This window comes from Buteo buteo, chromosome 22, assembly GCF_964188355.1.
Source record: "Buteo buteo chromosome 22, bButBut1.hap1.1, whole genome shotgun sequence".
Classification (NCBI taxonomy): Eukaryota; Metazoa; Chordata; class Aves; order Accipitriformes; family Accipitridae; genus Buteo; species Buteo buteo.
In genome coordinates, this window is record NC_134192.1 from 6,500,874 (window position 1) to 6,523,081 (window position 22,208).

At 50.2% G+C, this 22,208-nt stretch overlaps 1 protein-coding gene across 3 annotated transcripts in view; it reads right to left on the reverse strand.

The window, feature by feature from the left end:
* Window positions 1-22,208, reverse strand: part of SH2D1A (SH2 domain containing 1A) — a 54,885-nt gene that overhangs the window by 31,785 nt on the left and 892 nt on the right. Inside the window, exon 1 of one of the 3 annotated variants that reach the window (XM_075053904.1) lies at window positions 16,015-16,073. The exons of the other annotated variants lie outside the window; for them this stretch is intronic. The gene's annotated coding sequence lies outside the window, so the exon portion shown is untranslated. Of the gene's footprint in view, window positions 1-16,014; window positions 16,074-22,208 lie in introns of those variants that run through there. 3 annotated transcript variants of the gene reach the window in all.

The window sequence follows — 22,208 nt, forward strand, 5'->3', positions numbered from 1 at the left end:
TTTAGAAACGAGCATGTGAGCTGCTCATGCAAGACGTAATGGAAAGTATGCATGTGTCAACTGCTCCCATCAGAGCCCGCACAACTTGGAAACGAAAAGAGAATGAACATTAATAAAATGCCGTGCATGGAAATGCCTCCTGGTTAGCAGAGATGCTGCAGGTGCTGCGTGGCACAACTAATAGCATCCACCTGAAAAGAAACTTAACCTTTGGCCCCATCTTCATGATGTATCACGACTCACCTATTGCCCCCACCCTGGGACTTTTGACTTTTCTTTGGCCTCCACCTGGCAGCTTCCCCTGTACAAATTCAGAACCCCATGGGTGCTGGGATCACCTATGAGGTGCCATTGTTGCCCCCCCATCTGTGGCTGCCTCCTGGATGCCCGGGAGTGCTCTCCAAAGCAGCCGCATTGGTATGTACAGCCTGCAATCAGCAGTGAAATACTTCAGGATTCATTTCAGTGAAGCCTTACATCTCAGGCTTGAATTGTATTATATTGTCTGGTAATTAACACCACGAAGAGATCCTGCACAACGTAACAATAGCTGTAAAATTGCTTCAACTACATGGGATGCAGAGAGAATAAATGACACAATATGATCATTATTATTATTATTATTATTGCTTTTTTTACTTCTGCTAAATCTTTTAACATCCTTCATGAACTTCCTTTCAGAATGACTTCTTGGCAGAAAATGGAACTAAATCTCTAAACAGGACATCACACCATTTCAGAATGAGTCAAGGTCAGCCAGTTCATTTTTTATGTACAAAACTCCTAACTGTTCCCTGCTAGCCAGGGAGAAGCTACCTGCGCTGTTCAGTCTGCCAGATGCCACGTCTGTGCAAAGACGGAAAATAAACAGGAGCAAATGGGAGGGTGCAGCACAATACCAGAAATACCAAGTGACCTGGTGTTGCGGAGGAATCGGGTTTAAAGACTAATTTATTGCGAGTTGCAGTCAGACAATCTTAATAATATTGCGATGGCAAAGGAGCATTGCTCCACCACAAATCTCCTGCGCTCTTTCAAAAACCAGTTCCACAGTGACAATAACCGCAGACACTGGTTTGTGTCCTTTGACTATGAGCCAGTTTATACAATTAATAACGCATCCCTGCCCAATCAACAGAACGATCCGTCCTTGCCCCCAGGTACTAATCATGTGTCAAGACAATTAATTGCAGCGATGTACTATGTGAGGAAGGTTGCCCTGAATGTAAAATGTGGCAATTTTTCTGAAGGGCCCAAGGCAGCGATCATCTGAATATCCACCCTTAACAGTAAAACTACCCCCTCTAAACAAGAGAGGAGAACTTAGTCAACATGAGACCTAAAAACAAACCTCCCTCTGGGTTCAAGCCCACGAGATCCGGAGCACCCTGCTACCTCCCACTGAACAGAAGCACGTTCTTCAGCAAAGGTTACAATTTTCCACGTAGATTGGATCAAAAGTCTCTGGATGGCTAAATTTAAAAGGTGATCACTGCAAAGGATTTTTTTTCTCGCACCGACTTTGCTAATTCACAAGAAGCATTTTCTTTGCAGAAGCTTGGTCCTGCACCAGGGAAGGCTTGCCATTGATTTTCACAGAAATATGATCAGATCTTCCATTAGTCACCATCTCGCCGGGCGTGTAACTGGTGCAGATGAGGGGAGCTAGCGGGGAGCCTGAGGACATGGACTTTGGGCATAAAAATGAGTCAATATGTCAAGCTGCTCTTTGCTTCACTTTGTCTTCTCTTCCTCTTCCTTCTCAAAGTGAGAGGGGAAAATCAGACCCGGTCCACCCCAGGAGGGCAGAGCCACCTCCAGCGACCCCCTCCCCACCTCGACCTCCCGACGTCTGCTCCGTATGGAACGCCACGGCGGGGGGACACCCCTTCTCAGGTGAGGGGGTGAACTCCTACGGTCACAATTAGGCAAGAAGCACCCACAACCCCTTTGCCCCGTCTGCGACCGGAGCTACCTGGTTGTTGGCAGGATCCCTCCTTCAGGGTGGGGAACAGCCCCAGCAGCAAGAACCACAGCAGAGGGCTCGGTGCCTGGGGAGTCACTGTCTCATCACTGCCTCACCTTGTATTTTGACTTTTCACTTTGACTCATTGCTCCCAGTCATCCTTGTCTTCAATGATAAGAGGTGCTGGGGCACATTTTACAAAGGCGTGTGCTTAATCATCTTGATATCTGAGAAGAGCCTTGTAGATAAGAAGGGCTGTTATCTCCATTTCACAGAGGCAACGTGAACCCTCCAGGGCTGCACAGGATGACTGCAGCTGCACAAGGCTCCAGCAGCAGCGTGCAGACATCCCGTTGTGCAAAACCGAGGGGAAAAAAAACCCTTCCAGTGCTGCAAGGGGTGGATTTAACCTCACGCGCTGCTCCAGGACCTGCTGAGACCTACCAAGCCCTTCCACTAGTGTAGACTCAAGATAACCTTTCCCCACTTTGTCATACCTCTGCTTGGCTCATCCTCACCAGCAAAGGACACAGTTAACCTCCCTGGCTCCTTCGGTACATGCTATTGCAAGTCAGACCCTGCCTGGAAAGTGTTGCTCTCCTCCTCGTCCCGCTGCGAAAAGCCACCCGTCCCCTAGTCATCGGTTTCTTTCACATACAACAAATTGCACTTGTAATGGGAAAGCCCAGGCAGAATTCCCCTGAGAGTCTGAAATGACATTTTTCAGGATCTGACAATAAAACACCACTTGTGCTCTGCCTCTCATCTGTTCACCCTTTCAGTTAAGCTTTCACCCCATGCATTAGAGAAATGAGTCATCTTCACCATCTCTCATGGACTCGCATTCTCAGTACCTTGCCTTAATCTTCAGTTTTTCACTATCACCTGAAATATATGCTCCTTAATCTCTAATATTACTTTATAGGGGAAAACCGCTTAAAAATAAATCACAGTTATAATGAGAAGTTTCCAAAGACTCTGATCCTAAAACGCACTCCTATAATAACACAGGGGAACCTCCATGCTCAGTATTAAAAGGATAATTTTTCAGCGCATCCACAGTTTCACAGATACACACAGCTCTTCATTTTCACCTGCAAATGACACCATAGATTAACAGAGAGACAAAACTCAATCAAGCATGTCTGTCATTGCGATTATGGCCTGGCTATAAAGCAATTTCACAGAATGGGAGAGGACCATGATATACCTATCACAGCTTAAAAGCCTTCCTCATTGCACCAGATTTACCTAACTTTATTCAGTGCTGTAGATTAATGGTTCAAAAAAATCAAGTTTGCCCATAGGGATGGGAAACGAGCAAAGCATTGACACTGGAGGTAGTTCATCATTTGTATTGGGTTTTGCACCTGCAGAATTCCCCTCTTTCTATTTGGTAATAACTTGTGGCTTGCAGAAACCCAATGAGTGTAAGGGACTATTTGTATAGTTGCACCTTCTATCAGATAAAAAATAGAAGTTGGAAAGGCTGAATTGGAGACCCCAATATTTTGGTCTGACTCAGGCTCTGGAGTTCAGTGGGGGAAATGTAGCCCTTAACTCTCCAAGGAGAATACACCAAAATCCATGCACTTCTCTCTGCCTGAAGGTGTTCCACGGCAACTTTAGCACACCTTCAAAAATCCCTCAAATGACAGTTTTAAAGCAATTACTATCAATGTGCGTTGCCATGTCCAACCATTTTCAAATTCTGACATGACCTCAAATCTTAAATCTGACTTAAAATTTTTCAAGCATTTTCTGACAGTTTAAGCTAGAAGCTTTGGCTTTTTAAATAAAAATTGAAAATCTTATTCTTATGAAAACACTAAATGATGTCAGAGTTGACATCTCAGTCATCCTGGTTCTGGCATGAGAGATTTATACTTATTTTACTAGGAAATCAGCAGGTGTGCAAAAGCTCCTGCAAGTGCTGCAAAGCTGATGCAGCAGCTGCAGGAAGCAAAACTCTCCTTCAGCCACAAGGACCTGCCCCAGCTCCTTGCTGCAGAGCTGCTGGGTTTGGGTACTCTGGCCCAGGCAGAGCAGGGTTGGGCGATGCTGCGCCATGCTCCTGAAAGAAAAAGAAAACTGGGGCAGGAGTTGCAGCAGGAGTCTCTCCACGCTGGCACACTGAATGTTTTCCTTCGAAAATCCCCAAACAGCCAGCCCTGATTTGGTCAAACCAAAGCAACTGCAGGCAGTATAGAGACTTTCGAAAAGCTGACCACATTTTAGAAGGAATGGCTTAATCATGCTATTTTCAGAGAGAAAGCCACAACAATTCTTGGTGGTGTGCAGCTTGTTCCCATGAAGGCAGGGAAAAACCCAGGGCCAGGGCTGCCTCCCCAGTGCAGCTGCTCAGAGGTGCTGCTTTTTGTTCCTTATTATGAAAACCCGTTTTTGCCCTCTTCAATACATGATGGAAATCTGATGCCATTTCATTTCGCCTTTTTGCAGGATCCTGATTCTGCAAGGCTAAAGCTGATCTCCCTTGAATGACTCTGATGCTGAAACATGTACATAAGTACTTTGCTGAATCAGGCCCTCTTAAAGCGTAAGGAGGAAGATACTCAAGCTTTCTAATCCAGCAGCACAGCGGGGAAACTGCTTGTCTCTGCGTAATTGTTTTTCAAAGAGGGAAGCGAGTTTCTCTATCCACGTAGCACTGATAAACCTCAGAAGTCACTTTGGTCTCCTAGCCTAACTTTCAAGATTATTTGTTATGGATAAAAGGAAAGACATTTCTATTTCCATAGCTGACAAGCTTTGCTTCAGGGCATGCATTTATTTTCCATGCTGTTGATCTCCTTCTCCCTGTATCAGGCTAATTCATCAGATTAATAAAGGACGATTTAGCTTCCTGCAGGGTGTTATTGATCTCTCAGGGAACGTGGCAGCTTGCTATGCCACCTTTCCCCTGAGCAAAGGGGATGATTTTTAAATATTTCTAATGCTTGAAGGCTGCAGCTGGCCCTCACCAAGCAACCATGGAGGAGCAAAAGGCCACAGCAAAGGGGAAATGCAAAACATATCGCCTCGATCCCTCTGCTTTCCCCTGCCTCTGTACTCGTCAGTGTGTCCAGAGCACACAAAGCCACAGCGAGGAATTGGGAGCGAGCAACTTGCTCCAACGTAGGGCTTCAGAGAGACAAAGCTCGTCTGGGCTAGGCTGTCACACACTTGATCCACCAACACCGGGGATTATTTGAAACCTGCAGCATAGTCCATAGATGATGGACTGCATTCCCGTACACCTCTTCAGAGCACCTCTGGAAGGCAACCGGGGTTTCGCCACAAGGAGCCCCGCGACGCCGAGCGAGGCGCGGGACGTCGGTTGTGCCGAGGACCTCGCATGCCACGCAGCCAGCTCCGCGGTCAGCCGGGCACCACGGCGGCCGCACGGCTCCTTCCCTCTCTGCCCGGCAGAAACGGCAAGGCACGATGCTCTTCCACCTCCTCTCGGGGTCTTCCACAGCAGCAGCGGTTTTCTTAAGAGACCAGAAGCGGACACACGTTTTGGAAATATTCACGTGTCATCCAACACAGAAACAGCAGTGTCTCCTTCCCAGTGCTGCAATTACCCTCTTTATCCCACCAAAATACTTATACCTTTAGGCTACAGTGCTGGATGAGGAGCTTTCATTCACCATAAACTCTCAGCTGTTCCCTGGCTCCCCGCTTGTCTGGGCAGAAATCCCTGCCCTGCAAACACAGCCTGGCTCCTGCCTTCCAGGATGCAGGACTTTATGTTTGACCTTATTAAAAAACAAACTCTGTTTACTCGTGCCAAGTGACAAAGCCCAAATGCTCAGCCTCGGTGACTTACTACTTCATTCTTCACCTGTCTTCTGGTTTCATGTCATCTACGAATGTTCTGTTTTCTCCCCAAAACCACTGACAGGGATGTTAAATCGTGAAAGAGCAAGACCTGAGCCCCACCAGAGCTGAGTGGACACAAGCTTGCTCGCTCCCCTGTTAGCAGCTGTCTTGTGAGGCTTGTAAATCTGCTGGCTTGAAATTCTCTCAGTATGTACTATATTAATTTTATATAATTCTAATTCCTTAATCAATAGCTTTGAAGAATCAAATATCTCTGTAAATTACAACAACATTATTACCTTTAGCAGTCTAATTTGCAATCTCATTAAAAAGATATCAAGTTCTTTTCTGTAACCCTACAGTGATGGAATAACTCTCCATCCTTCATTAGTCATACCCTTGCACGCGCCGTTACATGTTTGTCTAGGACTGGTGTCAAGCTGGGCTGTCCCCAGCTGGTTTTCAAATCCTGGCACAGCAGCAGATAGCTTTCATTGCCACCCAACCGTGACGACCCAAGCGCCACTGAAAATCGCTACGACCAGTTCAGAGAGCTGCGGGGCCAGTACCGGTGACCAGTCCCCTGGACCCACTGGTGCAGAGCGTGCAGTGGTGGTCCGTGCTCTGCTGCATGCACCAGGTCGCTGTGGGACTCTCCATCCCACGGTATGACCGCAGCTGAAACTTGTTTTCCCCAACCAAGACACATTTATTGAATGTTTCTGCGCGGATCGAGTGCCTTTTCTGCGTTACCAATGGCTTTTCTGCAGAGTTTAGCTGGTACCTAACCAAATAAATGCCTTTTCTTCCCAATATATTCTGAAAATTACTGAGCTCTGCTTGTATCATTTTCCTTCCCATATGAAAGGAAAACCCATTTTCTTGAATATAGAAGAGTTTTGGAGCCAGAATTAGACAAGGAAACATTTCAAGAGAAGGGGTCGGGGACTGGTTTCTCCCAGTGGCGGGGGCTCGCTGGCAATCAGTGCAGTTAAGCCGGGTGATTAAAGACAGGACCCATCCCGCGAAGCTGCCTGTGTCTGACCACTGCCTGCATCCCTGGTTCAGGCACATTTCAGATCATTATCCCTTAACCCTGCAGTTTCCAGTCCCACTTAATAAGGCTACGTTTATTTATCTGGCTTTTGGCATGACAGATAAAACAAAGCTAGGCCAAATTTCAGTCCATAAAGCCCAGTAAGTAGATCGGATAGGCCTAGATTATAAAGGAAAATAACTGCAGAGAACTTATTTTGGAAAAAAAATGAAGCGTCTTGAAACTGATTTGCTGATAGGGTAGACCTTGATGTCATCCTTCTGTAAGTGGGTTATTACTGTTCTCACAAATGCAAAATGATATGCAAATATAGCCATCACGTCCTGCTGCTTCCAGTTTTATCTGCCTTTTTCCTAATCTTTTTTTTCCCTTCCCCTGGAGTCTCACAGAAGCTGATGAGAAGCGTTTGTCCCACGTACAAGGCCAGGGACGAAGAGAGTGGAAAAGGAAAATATCCTGCACTGTACCTCTTCTGACAGGTACAAGTTCCCCGATGGTTTATGTCTGTGTCATAAGACGTAGGGTTTCATTTCTGCCCTTGAAAAATAGATCAAAGACCATTGCCAGTATACTTTCTTCCCTGACAATTTTTCACTGGTTTTGGAAAATATGGACAGTTTATAGTCAGTCAATGTCCCTCCTACAGTGACAACTTTGCTGTCCCAGGTGGGTTGGAGCAAGCAGGTCTCACCAGGACTGCCAAAAAGCCTTCCTCAAGCCCAGACCTATTTGCAGCATGAAAATCAGCAATTCTCTCCTACAGGAAGGAAAATATGGGTGGTTTGGTTTTTTTTTTTTTACTCTACTCAGTGCTATATGTTATCTTTAGGGTCCCCCAGAACAAGACTGCACTCAAACAGAACCTCAGTTCAAAAATCAGGGGGTTTGTGATTTCAGCCTAGAGGTTGATCTGACAAATTTGCCCCTAGCGAGGCACCAGAGGAGACTCAGTGAGGGGCCGGGAGCCCTGTGCCAGGCTGTTCCCCCCACTCAGAAGGATTTTCACCCACTGTGGGTGGGTGGGAGACGGGGACAGGGGCTGGCCCCTGCCTCGCAGGGCGGCTGGCGCTCGGGCTGCCTCCTGGCAATGTGCGAGCAGCTCTGTGGGAAGCGGCTGCTCCTCCTAATTAAATAGCACAGATCCATCCCTGTTCATCAGTCTGACGGCGGTAAGCCCTTCTCCCGCCTCAGGTGCCGGAATTAATGCTGCTGCGAGACAACATAAATTGCAGCTCGAAAATGGCAGATCAGGTGTACACTTACTGCCATTAAAAGGCTTTAAATTGGTTTAGAATTGAAAAAGAAAAAGAAAAAATCTACCATAAAAGATCCAGATATGGCTGTAAAGGGCTGAATGCCAATGACAGAGTGAAGTTGAATTCAACACGAAGTCGCTTTAGGACTTTGCGATGCACACCCACAACGCTGGCCCTTAGCAGGGGACGCAGAGGCTGGCTCTGCTTAGCAGTCAACTTTTAAAGCAGTGTCAAATTAAGAAACCTGGCTTTGAAATACTGGATGTCTCTTGAACAACTTTAAGCCTGTTTTTGTAATGTAGGATCAAAGTATTTGAAGCCTTAAGACAGCATCAAACTGCAGAAATTTTGGACGCTATCCACCCAGAAGGATCTAAGATCTGTGCTGTTAGTAATTATTAATACATGAGTAACCTGTTACATGACAGCAAAGTGAATATACTACATCCATATTTTTATATATATATATAAAAATATACATCTATTAGGTCTGTGAGCTACAATAACATTTAATAAAGGAGTGACCAACTTTTCTGAAGTTCTTAAAGTTCAGTCTACACTAAGAATATTTCTGTGTCAAAACCACCAAATAGTCATTGGGTAAAAATCTATAAATAATTTTGACATAAAGGTCAGAACCCAGACTGCTGTTCTTCCAGGACAGCCTTAGCCCACCAGCCATGGTCATCCCCTCCCAACCCAGTGAACCTGCTGCTGACTGCGGTGGTTTAGATGGGAGCAGGGCGAGCGCTCGTGCCAGGGGAGCCCAGAGCCTGACAGCAAGGGACATCTCCAAAAACGGGAGATGTGAAACCAAATCATCTTGGGCAAGAATCAGTAATCAACTCTGGGTGTCTCATCGCTGTTACAAACACTGGCTCATCGTGTGAGGGGATGATGGACCAGCCTCGTCTCCTCAGTCTTTCCAAGGAGGGCTGTATCCTTCCCTGTGTTTTTACCCAATCTGTCTGGGAAATCAATGCTTTTTGACTATTTTCCACTTTGTGCATCCTTAAATATCTTCCAGCTGAAGAACAGACCAGCTCGCAGTTAACACAACCCAAATGACCATTGATTTGCTCTCCTACCTACCTTTCATGGAAGGCGGGGAAGAGAAGGCAGCACAGGGAACTTACAGCAGAATGATGGAAATCTGGAACAAGATGCTGAAGCCGCCGACTCTTTCTGCTGTCATGGAGAAACAGGAGGAGGGTCTCTCAGCCCCTCAGCATTTCGGGTCAGTGCTGGGGACCCCCTCACACGGTGGCCGTACCACCAGCTTTCCCCCTCCGAGGCTGGCCAGGGACATCCCTCCTTCCACAGTGGGGGCATTAGCACACACGTAACGCTGCAAAACACGTCGTAGGGAGGATGGGGTTCCCGACAGAGGCCTTGGGGAGCACTGCAGGAATAGCTGTATTTTACTACAGAAACAGTGAGCAAAAGAGATCGGCCAGGAAGACCCATGAGACAGCAAGGGAGAGAAACAACAGCATTACAGTCCCAGTTCAGCACCCATTAGCTGGACACTGGTGTAACAGGGACTGAACTGTTCTCATAAAACATTTTCTTCTGAAACATTAGCTGCAGACAAAGATCATTCTCTGTATGAATTATGAAGTATTATTTCATGTTTAATTGCATTGATTTGCATTGAAAGCTTTAAACATCAGCCTAACGATTATCTTAAACCAATCTGTCATCCAGAGTACAATAAACCATTATCTATGCCAGCGCTTACAAGGAGCTGATTGTCCTGCATCAGAGGAACTGGAAGAAAATAAAAAGAAACACTTAAAATGCCAGAGCGTGCATCCAGGTTGCTGCATTTAGGGGAAAAAAATTGTGAGAATGCTTGCCAGTAAAGATGATGGTAGAAAAAAACCTCCAGAGCCAGCAATGACATTATGGAGAAATGTCCAAATGGTGGTCAGGGGCTGGCACCGAGCTGCCCTGGCTGGAGCCGCCGGTCACCCTGCTGCCCTCACACCCACGGCAGGGCTCTCGTGCAAGGCAACACAAGGGGAGTTGTGTCCTGAATCCTCCTCTCCGGAGCTGGAACCAGCCCTGAGTATGGTGTGTATGTGTGGCAGTGATTTGTGCTGCTGCTGGCAGCATCAAGACCGGCCATCTTTCTGCCTTGTCACTCCCTCTTCCTCTGTGCACCGACCAAGACGACGTTTCTGCTTACAGAGAGGACGTCAGCAAATATTTTTAACAAGGGAACTTCACACCGCTCCAATCCCTGCTCTTAGAAAAGGTCTGACTATTTAAAACCAACACCAAAAAAACCTGGCTAGGGGCATGGAAAATTTTGGACAGAGCAATTATAGCCTCAGCCAGCTACGAGACACCACGACAAGGAGACAGCAACGTGAGACGCGTTGTAGGGAGAGGTTTTGGGCCAGGGTTACCGAACTGGGCTCCCACCCAGCCCGGCTTTGCTGGGGGGGACAGGCTGCAAGTCCCCCCAGCCTGGAGAGGAGGTGAAAATGCTCTGTGCTCTGAGCCCCTGAAATTCCTGCGGGAGCAAGAAGGATGAAGCAAAGGAGAGCTACAACAGGATTTGAATATTTTAAACTCCTTTGACAGCCACGCGCTGTAGTGCATTTTATCCGTGTGAGATCTTGCAGCAATTGAGCGCTTTACAGCTCCCGTCCCGGGGAGCAGACATTATGCAGTGCTTAGCTTGCAGCATCACACCAAATTTTATTACCACTGCAAAACTTCCCCCCCCCGGCCCCGCAACCAGTTTCAGCGTAATGGTCTTTATTTTGCAGCGAGTGATCTTGAAACGTACACAGCGGTTTTTAGGGGCAGGATGAAAGCGTGATGTGACTCACGGTGGTGTTCTCAGCGTGTGTTTCCAGGGCTGTCCTCCCCACCAGGAAAAGGCACGTCACGGGGCCGTCAGCTTCACCCACTGGAGACACTGGGAGGTTCTGGGCCAGGGGACGGGGCACACGCCGAGGGTGCCAGCCCCTGCCCTGGGCGCAGCCATCCTCACCCTGCGCTGCAGGCCGGAGCTCCCGGGCGGCTTTTCTTCCCCAGCTGGGAAGCCCTTTTGCATTGCACAAATGCATTGACGCCTCGCGACTTTTATTTGATTTTCTCGAGCCGCGCGGATGCGAGCGGGCTGGAAGCAGCAGCGCAGGAACCTCTTCCACTGGGCTGGGGCCTCCTGCCTTCACCGCAACAGTCGTTTCAGCCTACAGCCCTTCATATAAAGTATCATCAAATAATTTACAGTAGGTGTCAGCTGCAAGCTACAGCCAAAGAGAAGGTTTATTTAAGATACCATGTGGATTGTTATACAAGATCCTGATGGATTATTCCTATCTGAGAATTTACAGATATTGCAGGAGCGTGGCCAACAATTTGGATTAGTTTAGATTAAACTCAGACTGGGTTGTTTTTTCTCCCTTAGGAAATCTCAGCCCTAGGTCTACAGATTTTTTTTGAAGGAGAGATATAGACAAAAACAACTTTTACGCTTTCCAGCAGGCACCTAAAGTGCTTTTTCCATCAATCACCTTTGATATATGGAGGCAGAAGTGTGAGTTACTTCATTAAGAGCACTCACACATAACTGGGTACATTTACATATTAATCAGACAGCTGAGCTGCTAATCTTTCTATCTTATGTGCATCTGTAACCATTAGTCAGAGCCGGAGTGCTGTTAAATACTCCAGGTACCACCGAGTGCTCTAAAATCAAGACGAGTGCAGGTGACAGGGAAAGGCTCATATTTACAACGCTCCCGTAGAGCCGAGCACTGTTAGCTCTGCAACGGTGATATAAATACATATATCTAACACCGGGAGCTTTAATCCAGTGGGAACTCTAAGCGAGGTGAGGCACTCCCACTGCCTAGAGGCTTTAGTGATTCCCGGGGAAAAGGCTGGTTCCAGTTCAGCCTTCTCCAGGCTCTTTGCTGGAGTCTGAGCAGCACAGGGCACCCGGCATGATGCACCTCGGGGATCCCGGCACAAGACCCTGGGAGATGCTGCGTTTGGGGGGTCCCCACGGGCGCCAGGAGCTAACAGAGAGGCTGGCAGGGATTTCAACCAAATGCGCTGTATGGGCTTACGGCAAAGTAAGACGTGCCAGTTTAGGTGGGTGTTTCTGTGTTCTCCCCCTTCCCTGTCTTTCTGAAATACTGTTTTGTGAAACTTGGCCACGTGTAAACACCACTGCTCACCCCGTCTGCCTCTTCCACTTTTTCTTTCTTTTGTATTTTGGAACAGAAAAGCTCTTCCAAAAAAAAGACACTCTCTGCAAGTAGTGTGCCCACTTTAATGAAACTAACATTTCTCTGGCCTGAAACCAGGAGGCAAGGAGCCATTCACACCGGGTCGAGTCAGAGGGCCAAGCAACCCCGGTGCTCCCCCTTTCCCGGGGCCACACAAAATGCCGCACAGCCCCACCGAACAGGGAGAAGGAAGCCGGGTGAACTTTTATTTGTCCCATCCAACGGAATAAAGGCAGGCAGTGAAGCAGGTTCCCTCCACCTCTGATAGCCCAGGGCAGCAGCTGCCCCCCACCCAGCACCTTAACCCAGTGCTTGGTGGGGTGGGAGAGCCTGGCCCCAGTTCTTCTCCCTGTCCTGAGTCTTCCGCAAAGTCCAGCTGGTTTTCTGGACAAGATTCGGTTCCTGGGTAAATCAGTTGCAGCAAAAGGGGTTGAAGCAATGAGGAGACGTGTGGAAATTACGCTCCAAAGTCAGTAATTCCTGAGACGAACAACTCACATGGAACTCGGCTGAGGACGTGGCGGCTCTACGATCAAGCTGTTGCTCACTGTGGTGCACCCAGCACCCATCTCAGGTGCAGCGCAGCAGTTGCTTGTTTTTTGTTCACCTGTTTACTTGTTTTACCTGTTCACTTGCCAGTCCAGGGTCTGCAAATCCGCGTCCCCAGCTCCCCCCCTCCACCGCCTCGCGCGCAGCTCTCGACCAGGCTCGCACGGCGCCAGGCTTTGAGCTCCTGAATTAAATTCTCTCCATCCTCGAAGAGCAGATAGCATCACGAGGCTTACGCTTTGGGTGAGAGCACACCACCCGTTCCTTAGCACAACGCACCTCGCACCCACCTTCGCCCAAAGGCCGGGCACCCAGCAGCAAGACGGGCAGGCAAGCAGGGTGCCAGGGCAGCCGGTGCCCTTCGGTTACACACCTAGGGCTGCAGGCTAAACCAAAAAACACAAACACGTAATAATTGCTTTTACCGAGGAAACGATCTGTGGTATCACTTCCTCTTTGCAGAACTGTCACAGTTTACATTTCCTGGGCTTTAATTAAACAAAGGAAAAATAATGTGGGTGGTGGCAGCAATAACAGCAGCTCTGCAGAGCACTCTGCCGCTCCCTGCTTTGGGGCCTCACGTTTTCGTTTGCCGCTTTCCCTGGATTAAATGAATGGAAAGGTTAGCCAGACCCCGAGGAATGGCTTTGCGCTTTTTCCGTGAGACATCACCCGGGTTATCCGCAGCGCTCGATACAGCATCGGGCTGGCTTTGCTGCCCACCCCCAGGTACAGAGACCCCAGCCGCACCAGCGCCGCGCTCCCTGCTGCCGCTCCGGCACCTCTCCCTCGTGTCCGAGCAGCACCGACCCTCACACCAGACCCTCGGACCACCACCAGCAAACTCTGCATTGCCCTCCCTGCCCCCAGCCCACGCGGGCAGGAGGGTGCCGAGGCGCGCGGGGACGCTTTTGGAGACCGTGAGCCCCTGCACAGGCTCTGCCGTTGCTCTGGACCCGCAACCGAGAGGTTTTGCCAATGGTTTTGGTTCCTAGAGGAGAGCCCCGATGCCCCACTGATGCCTTTACAGCCTTACACGCCCCATCCCGGCAACTGGAGGCATTAAATGCTCCTATTCCTCACCCCACAGGAACAGACGGATTTTGGAAGCCACCAGCAATTCATGCTCCTTGTCCGGAGAGGCTGCGTGCGGCAGCGGTGCTTTACAGCCGACGGATCTCTCCTCCATCTTCCACTGCTTTTTAGAATGTTTTATTGATTGGTTTTGTCAAACTATTTTATTGATTAGAAGTATTTCCAACCTCTGCAGTCCGGACATAAATATTGAAGAGGAGATGAGGGAACACAGGCTTTACGATGGAGCCCTGGCTCAGCCTTGGGTCTGGCTGGAAAGCCAGCCCTGGCCCAGTGGCCTTGATCAACCCAGGCCAAAAAATGGGAGAAAGGAGCTGGGTCACACTAACACCCACATCCATATTTCTACCTTCCAGACGGAGGCAGAAGTCCAGCAGCCCTGTTCGAGCTGGCTAAAATAAAACCTTGGCCATGACTAACCCCGTGGTGGGGATGCTTGAGGGAGAAGGGGGGTCACGGCCACCACCGCTGTGGCTGGGGGACCCGGCGGGTGCCTGGGCAGTGGCAGTGTGAGCCCATAGCCAGAAAAAAACAACCAACAAACCCAACCCATCACCCCTGGAAAGGCCGGGGAGAGTTGCTGCGGCACGTGGCGCTTGCCCACCTCCCCTGGGCATCTGCTGCCCGCTTATGCCTTTCTCCGGCGTGCAGGAGGAGGAGGAGGAGGAGGAGGAGGAGGAGGGAAGGCAGTGAGGAGCCAGCACTGGCACCATGCACCCCTGCCTGGGACAGCACCTGCGCATCAGAAAGCCAAACGCTCCAGGAGACGTGGGGAACAACCAGGAGGCTTTCGAAACATCCTAAGTAAGCGCAGCTCTGCCCTGGGAGAGCCCAGCGCTGGTTCAGCTGCCGTCTAGGGATTCTCTCGCTTGTGGCTGTGCTAATTGGATGAAGAGGGATGGAGATTTCAGGGGAGGGACAGTCACAGGCAGGAAAAAGAGGAGAAGGCCGTGAGATGGTGCGATGGGTCGGGCTGGGATGTTTGTGGAGCCAGGGACCAGCTCCGAGTGCTGCCCCAGCACAAAGCGTGACGTGCAGCCCCAGGGACAGCGCAGAGCAGCGCATCTCACGAGCCCGGGCTCCTCCTCATCCCCTCGTACCGAGGGTTTTTCCACCATCAGCTCTTTTATCCATGGTTTTATCCACCGACTCCCCATGGACCCCCCTCCTCATTGCCACCGCCCCTCACCGCGTCGCTCCCCCAGCACAGGCGGATCAGGCCCATGCGGAGCCCAGGACGCCTGCAGCTCCCAGCGATGGGGAAGGCACGGAGATGGAAACACGATGAAGTTGCCATCTGAAATACCACCCTGACACATTATCCTTATCGCACACCTCACCCCTGCCATCTCCTGCTCTCGCCACAACGGCAGATGGATGCTCTACCCGCTCACGTGGCTGCTGCCCCCCTATCACCCCCCCAGAGTCATTTGCTTTGCTTGAACATCCCCGTGAGTGCTGAGGGTGACTCCGTGCTCGGTTAGACACGAAGGGTTCAGGTTGGCCTCCACCCTGGGATGCAGCCCAGTAAAGCCTGGTTTGCCTGGCCCCAACCCAAGAAGGACGTGCCCAGGGTGAGACGTCGCACAGCTCGCTTTTGGGTCAGGATTATTTATTCTTCACGTCATTTTTAAAAACGAGCTTTACAGTTTGGTTTTGACTTCTAGCATTTGCTTCTCCTAAGAGCATGTGAAAGAGAAACACCACAATGAACGTAACGGGGCAAAACCTCCGGCCCCTGTAACACCAAAGCACTGAAAGATGGTCACGTTTATCACGTTCATGCAGAGGAGAACATCTCTGCTCCTTCCAGAGCAGCAGCAGCAGGCATTACTGCTAGGAAGAGCTGGTTAAACCAGAGAAGAGCATGCATGACGTAAGGACTCCCAGTTCATACACGAACCATCAACAAATAAATAAGACTGTAAAACCAGTAAAAAACTGTAAAAAAACAGACTGTGTAAAAAGGACAACTACCCCACTTTCTCATGCAAACCCCCAGCTTGAAGGTTTTACCTTTGCTGTGGTTTCAGTGTTTGGTTCAAGCAGTTGGAAACAACCTGTCTTAAGATGAGCCTTGCCTCTGGCTGCTGCTTCATGCCAGCAGCTTATATTGGCACCTTCCTAAAAAATCCAAGCTCACGCGAGCAAGTCACGGGGGGTTCACCACGGGGTAAGCAAAGCGCAGTCAACCACAGGCAACAGCCAGCCCTTGGTCCTGCTTCCCTGTCCTGTGGGAAAACAACCCGGCTCCTCTCCACTTGGATCCTACAGCAGGGATTTGGTGGCCTTTTCCACCCACCGAGTGCAAACCCCCCTTTTCTGCAGGAAGGCAAAGCTGAGCCCCCTGCTCTTATCGAGAAAATGAAATGGAAGTTGGGGTTTCGTCGGCTCTTTGCAGCCGCAGGGATTGGCAACCTCCTCCATCTGCCCGCCAGCCCCGGCAGCGCTCCGGGGGGGGAGGAAACCTCCAACCCTGACCTGCAGGAAGGAAACGTAGTTATTTTTTAATCATTGTTAAGCACAGCTATTTAATAGCTTCCAAAAGCTCCTAAGCTCTGGTCTTACCGCTGCCCCCCAGTCCTCAGATTACACGTATCAAATTAAATTTGCACTAGCCACTGCTAGGAAGGGTGGATGAAGCTCCTTTTTTTTTCTTTTTATCAGGAAGGAACACACAGCCAGAAAATGTAGTGGCAAAGCCAGCTGTCCTTTAGGCAGCCAATTTCACAGATAAGTTACTCCCCAACTGCGCGCAGTATAGATCTGATCTCGCAAGTGGCCCCGTGGGGACGCGTCCCGCTCCTACGCAGAGCGGTGCCAGCACAGGGCAAATCAATGCAATGCTACGGCGAACAAAACTCATCTTAACGCACACGGGTTTTAGCCTTGATTGAGCCTCTTGAAATCAATGGAAATATTTCCTTTGCCACATGTGTCTGCATCACGCTGATCCCTGTGGCTCGTGTGGCAGCGCTGCAGGGTCCTCCTCCTCGGGCTGCACAAAGCCCCATCAGTATTTAGCAACACATGGGGGGGTCCAAAAAGCCCAACACGGGGTATTGCCTCCAGGGGCGGCAGCAGAGCTGTTTTCTTGTCCGGCTCCTTTCTTCCACCTTTTCCATTTATTCATATCAACACTGCAAAGCCTCCTGCTGTTGCACCACACCATGACTTTGTCCATGCGGAAAGCAGACACTGCGCTCCTCTTTTCCCTCGAGCACCCATCTTCATCCATGAGTAACCCACAGAATAGAGGAAACGGCCCTATACGTTCCTGGTGGTTGTGGGTGCCTGGAAGGGCCCTGGGGGGGGCTGGGGTGTGGGCTCTTAGCTCGAGGTAAATGCAAGATCATGGATTTTATAAAAGTTTTTCTCCATACTATTAGCCAAGTTGAACTAGACTGCATTTCTGCATGTTACGTCATTAGTTTTATTTAAATAATAAAAACCTAAACATTCCCCCCAAAAGCCGCCTCCTGTCACCACCTTTAATTTCTCAGCAGGGTCAAAAGCTTCAAGCCCCGACACAGAGCACATACAACCCAAACCTTTCCAAAAGCTCACAGCCAGCCCAAACGCTGACGGGACATCCCCTGAAAACACAAGGGCCGTACCCCTGGCTGTACCCTCTGTCAGATTTCAGCAAAGAACCACTTTGTGACATTCAGAAAAATGTGATTTTTGCCCCTCCTAGAGCCCAGCTGAAGCAAATCCCGCTCCCCAGGGATGTTCCCACCTTTGGGAGAGGGGAGGGGGGCAGAGGTGCTGCGAGCAAGGGGCTGGGGAATGGGAATGCTGCTATGTTCCTAACAGGGTGGAAAACTAAAAAAATACAAATTAAGTAAATCACTGAACAATTCCAAAGCCCCGGGCAGGGTTTCCAGGCTCTGTTCTCAGCCTGTTCAAAATCCCTGCCCAGTTTGGGATGGGGGGGGAACGCCACGGGAAGGTGTGGGGTCTGTGGGGGCTCCCTTGGCTGAGTGTCAGCAGCCCCAGTGTTATTTTTGTTTGTTTTGAAAAAAGCAACCCCAGCAGAAGCTGCAGGCCTTGGGGCCATGAAATCAGGGCAAAGGAGGGGTGCGGGGGTCTAGGGCAGGCAGGAATCGAACAGAAAGTACGGGCTCGCTTCTGGGCTGCGGACCAGGGAAGGGAGAGTACGAAAGGGCTGAGCTGCAGCCCCCCGAGGAAGGCCAGGCTTGGGAAGGGGAGGGATAAATAAATAGCGGGATTAAGAAGAGTTGAACTGGTTTTTCTCTTCATCGTATTTGCACTCCAAACATAAATAAGTTAAAGATGCTAATAATAGACTTCGGCGCTTGCAAACACCTTCAGAAAGTAAAGGGTTTGGGAAGGATGGCACAGCTGATGTCCCGTTCTGGGCAGAGGGCTCCGGGTTGCTGCCGCCGTGCCCAGACGCTTCTTGCTCCTCCATTCAAGCTTTGATGGCAGCCGATGTCGCACCGTGCCTAAAATATTTTAAACGGCCCAGCCACCCCAAAAGTCTTAGCGGGGAACGAAGGGCTTGCAGCACTGCAGATGTATCACGCCGCTATTTCTGGGCTGTTCTATAAATACACTTTTTCTCTGGAAAGAGTGCTTAGCAGCTCGGAGGCCAAACCTCTTCCCAGCACTTGACCTCTCCTTTTCAGAGCCAGCTCCTCTGCTTCCCTAGAAAATCCCCTCCTCGATTAAAAGCTGGTTCTCCCCAAATCGAGCTGGGGGCAGGCAGGGCAGGAGCCCTTCCTTCCACCCAGTGAGCCCATTCCCCCAGCATCTGGCCTGCAGCACAGTCACACTCCGTGAGCCAAAAGGAGGTTTCGGCATATTTTCCTAGGGAGAGGGGTCCCTATCGCAGGTCTCCTTGGGGCAATTTTAGCACCTTTCCCAGTACCAGCAGAGAAACGAAGCCCGTTTGGGGCAACATCAGGACCGTCCCTGCACCGCTGCCCCCCTTGCTTTGAGGTTGTTCCTCCCAAACCCTACGTGGGCTCCACTTGCTAATCCTCGAAACACCGAAACGCCCCTCTCCGAGTGCCACGGGAACAGCATAGGACACGGGCAGCAGGTTTTTTGGCCATTTCTCCTCCATCCAAACTAACTAAAGGCGATTCGGTGGGCAGTACGCCCCGAGGCACAGGGGCAGCGGGCTCACCGCGGGCTCGACTTTGGCGCGGCGCAGACACCGCGATCGCAAATCGGCAATCGGAGGTTCTGGTGTTCGCCGCCGCTTTCCTTGCTCGCTGGCTCCGCTCCGCAGCGAGCCGGAGCAGAGATGGCCTCCTGCCACCTCCTCCCTCTGGGACACGCGGATTTATCCACCAAGCAGCACCTAGTGCAGTGTCAGATTTATACAGCCCGAACCCTTATTTACACTTCAATTTTGTCACTGCTTGCACACAAACACAAATCACATGGCTTTCCCAAGAGGTTCTCGCCAACAAGGTTGCACGTGTTTTCTCCCCTGGCATTTAAGGGTAGAGTGCAGCCATACTAGCAGCTAGATATTAAAAATAAATAAACTGGGAAAAAAAACAGGAGCTAGCAGCTCTGAAGATGAACAGGTATTTGGATTTTCAAAGAGATGATGCTTTGACTTAAACACATGACTGACTGATCACATTTATAAGACTGTTCATCTGCTTTGTACTTGAATTAGATGATGCACTTTTAAAAATCCATCCCCAGATGAGTTCTGGGCCTTTTTGGAGATTTGGCATAAAAGCACCAGACAGATGTGAGTCACAGACCAAGCGATGAAACGCAGTAATCGCTCACCAAGCGCCACCTCTCGCGCCTGGTGCTTTGAACACAGTTTGAAACAGAAATGCAAATAGCTGTTTTTTATTAGTGACCCAGCTCCAACCACTTCAGTTTGATCGCAGAGATGCAGCGTGAGCAGTTCACCAGAATGAACGTTTACTCAGGTGCCTGAAAGGCTGCAGAACCCCATAGCAAGAAGGAAACCTTTTTCTCAAAAAAATTCACACATTTTTCTCCTCCCCTTCCTAGAATTGTCAGGAAAGGCCATGAAACCTTTCCATGGACTTCTCGCAAACTCAGAGGACTAGGTGTTTTCTCGCCGGCCGGCAGTGCCCTGTGCTGAGATGATGGGAGGACTCATGTCCAGGCTCCGGGGCACGAAAAGTGGGACCGATGTCTGTGGTGGACCACGTAGGATGGACAAACAGACAGACGGCCGTAGGACGGAGCCCAGCCTGGCAAAGCGTGAGTGTCAGGAGGTACACAGTGGGGACCGATCGGCCCGTCCCCACCAAATACTGTGCCCCGGGGACAGCACCGGCAGCGCGGCAAAGCCTGCAGGCACGGCGGGATGCTGTCAGGGAGAGAAAAGACCATTCTTCTCCCCAGCAGAGACCGACCTAACTGCTAGGCTGAGATGCTTCACTAAATCAATTTTTAAATCATCTCATCTCTCTCCTAAAAAAAAAAAAAAAAAAGCTCTTGGCAGTTCACACAGCTCGTTACGGGTTTCAGGGTTTTGCAGAGGCGGAGGCCGCCTGCGTTTGCACGGAAAAGCAAAGATGACGAGCGGGAGCCAAGAGACACTGCAAAGGGATGGGGGGGGGCACAAGCTCCTCCTGCTGCAAGCCCTGCACGCTGGAAATTTGCAAGCTCTGGTTTCCACCCAGGTCTCGGCTGCTTGCCCACAGTCATCTGGTTGTGGGATCGGGACTGTCTGCCCTCAACCACGGCACACCGGCACCCACGGATCTCCCAGGAACGGCTCCGCACGCTCCGCGAGGTTCAAACCAGCCGCGCTCGCTTGCGGGAGGGGTTGCGCCCACGGACCCTGCAACGCCAGCAAAGGCGTTTCGGGCTGATGGAAGGGCTGAGCATTCGTCTGCGGGATCACACAGCGCTCCGGGGGGCCGTGAGCCTGGAGCGGAGCCAGAGCCCGGCACGTTCATCGGACGCGCTTTTCTCTCTCGCCCGCTGGGGTTTGGACTAAGACCTACAACCGGCGAGACAGGGCCCCTCTCATTCACCTGATAACGTGGGATTTTGTGATGGAAGAGCTTCAAAAAAGCTGGAAGAGACCAAGCACGATGAGCATTACAGCCCCACTGCCAGGGGAAGCTTTCCCAGCCAAAGGGGCCCATTCTCGAGCAGGCAGGAGCTGCCTTTCCTGCCTTCACCTACCTGAGCGGGGCTCCCGCTGCCTCAGCATCAATCATCAGGTTTCTGCAGAGCTTTTTGCCTTCTGCGTAGCTCTGCGACTTCCTCTTCCCTTCCATTTTAGTGACTTCAGATTTTCCACCCAACGCTAAAGTTCCCTTCAAAGCCCAGGTTTTACAGAGCAGCACCAGCAGTTTCCTCCTCAATCACGTCTCTCTCCACTTGCTGGCAGGTCCATTTTCCTTAATGGCTTCTTTTCCTGGGACATGTGCAAGTCCACCTAATTGCCAGATAACCAGCTTGACTGGTATTAACAAGTTTCCCTTGTTTTTCCCCCTCTTACAGGTTTGTGTCCCCGTCCCCCCCCCCCCCCCAACTTGTATCTCATTTGGTTCCTATCCCTCCTGTTCTCCACTTCAGGTCTGTCCCCCCCCGAACACCAGTACAAGAGACTCCAGCTCACTGCAACTGCGCAGCCCAGCCCACAGCTCGCCCCATGATGTCACACTCGATATCATATTGGTTTTTTAGGTGGATGCCCTATAAAGCCTATAGCGCTCCCCACCTTCATTTATGGATGTAAGACACAGAGCTCCGCCGTGCTGCAGAAAAACAGCAAAAAGGAGTCCAAAGGCTCCTAAATGGAGGTGAACCTGCTACCGTCCCTCTTCTCTCACCCCTTGTTTCTTGTCCATCTGTCCTGAGGTCGTGCAGCTCTGGCACGTCACTGCCTCCGGGCTGGGTGGGCTCCCAGAAATTGGGAAACCACTAGCAGGGGGCTGGAGCATCTCCTGTCCACGAAGGGCACTCGGTACCATTGCGTGACACTGCTTTTGTACGGATGTGCCCAGATGTTGTCAAATAAACCCCAAATTTAGAACGTCTGTGTTCTGCTCAGCTGTGAGATGCTGCGTTATTCAGATGTGCATACGCAGCGCTTGCTCAAGAGAAAGGTTGATTTTAATTTGCATGTAAACTTTTAGAAGTTGTAGAAGGTGGTCTTTTGTGATACACTGAAAGAGATGATGAGGAAATGACAATTTAGGTGAGAGGCTCCATGTGGCTTCCAT